The following is a 2161-nucleotide window of genomic DNA, read 5'->3' on the forward strand; positions in this document are numbered from 1 at the left end:
CACAATAAAATATATTAAAAAAAAGCTCCACGCTTACTTATGGTTGGGAACTGGAAACAATCCTTCTCAGTATCCAGAAAGGAAAATAGTCCAGATGTTGAACAAACCACCCCCAGAAAATACCGGAAAATACTAAGCAGGTCACGCTCTCTACACATGTGCCTGATCTGTGCAGCCACATCTTGGCTTTCTCTGTCTCTTCAACACACACACACCTGCAGGCCAGTTCTGACTCGTCAAAGAACAAAGAAAAGTACAGCACAAGAACAGGCCCATCGGCCTTTCAAGCCTGCGCTGACCATGCTGCCCGTCTAAACTAAAATCTTCTATACTTCCAGGGTCCGTATCCCTCTATTCCCATCCTATTCATGTATTTGTCAAGATGCCCCTTAAACGTCATTATCGTCCCTGCTTCCACCACCTCCTCCAGTAGCGAGTTCCAAGCACCCACTACCCTCTGTGTAAAAAAACTTGCCTCACACATCTCCTCTAAACCTTGCCCCTCGCACCTTAAACCGCCTAGTAATTGACCCCTCTACCCTGGGAAAAAGTCTCTGACTATCCACTCTGTCTATGCCCCTCATAATTTTGTTGACCTCTATCAGGTCGCCCCTCAAACTTCTTCGTTCCAGTGAGAACAAACAAAGTTTATTCAACCTGTTCTCATAACTTATGCCCTCCATACCAGGCACTATCCTGGTAAATCTCTTCTGCACTCTCCCTAAAGCCTCCACATCCTTCTGGTAGTGTGGCGACCAGAATTGAACACTATACTCCAAGTGTAGCCTAACTAAGGTTCTATACCGCTGCAACATGACTTGCCAATTTTTATACTCAAATACAGCTGCAACATGACTTGCCAATTTTTATACTCAACATGACTTGCCAATTTTTATACTCAAGGTAGAAACCCATCAAGTGGAAACACTACAGACTCATTCAAGTTCCACATTAGGCCACCCCTCTTCATGCAGGGGAATTGTGACGGGTTTGTGGCGATTGCATTGATCAAAAAAAATTGCTGCGATCTTACTTTCTCCACACAGTTGTAGTGGTGCTAGTCACACACGGAGGCCAATACAACCTCACACAAAACACAATAGCTCAAAACACATGCAGAAAATGCAATCTCACTCACAAAATACACACCCTCCAAAGCATACACAAACACAATCTCAACCAATCACACCCACCCGACACACACGCACAATATCACCCAAAACACAGACAAACATAATCTCACCCAAAGCACACACACACAAATACAATCTCACCCAAAACACACACACAGACACAATCTCATCCAAAAGACACACAAAGAAACTCTCACCCAAAACACACACAAACACAATCTCACCCAAAACACTCACACAAACACAATCTCATGCAAACACAATCTCACCCAAAACACACACAAGGCCACCCAAAAACCATACACAAACACAATCTAATCTAAAACACACAGCCACACACAAACAATATTTAGTCAAAATCACACACATAGGCAAACACACACATATGCACATACCTTTGCCCAAACAAACACAGACACATGTAAATACACATGCACAACACACAGAATTTTTCACAAAACATATACACCCATATAAACAGAATTTCACCCAAAACACACATACAACATTTATCCCAGCACACACACACAAAGACACGCAGAATCTTAACCCAAACACACACACACAAATACACTCCCATACAAAACACACAGACACAAACAATATTTAGCAAAAGTACACACACACACTTTTGCCCCAAACACACACACAAACACGCATGCACCACACACAGAATTTTGCACAAAACACATATACAACACTTTTCCCTGAAGACACACACGCGCACACAGAATCTCCCCCAAAGCACTCCCACCCAAAATACACTCACAGACAAATACAATCTCACCAAAAACACACAGACAAACATGATCTCATCTGAAACACACAAACAAACACAATCTTGTCCAAAACAGACACACAAACAAACTTCACTGAACACACACACATATACACAATTTTACCTCATGCACATTCACGATCTTACCCAAGTGCACACACACAAACTCACCCAGAAAAGACACACGAGCAATTTCACCCAATACACACAATCTCATTCAACACATACAAACATACACAAACCCATGCAA

Source organism: Scyliorhinus canicula, chromosome 4, assembly GCF_902713615.1.
Source record: "Scyliorhinus canicula chromosome 4, sScyCan1.1, whole genome shotgun sequence".
Taxonomy (NCBI): domain Eukaryota; kingdom Metazoa; phylum Chordata; class Chondrichthyes; order Carcharhiniformes; family Scyliorhinidae; genus Scyliorhinus; species Scyliorhinus canicula.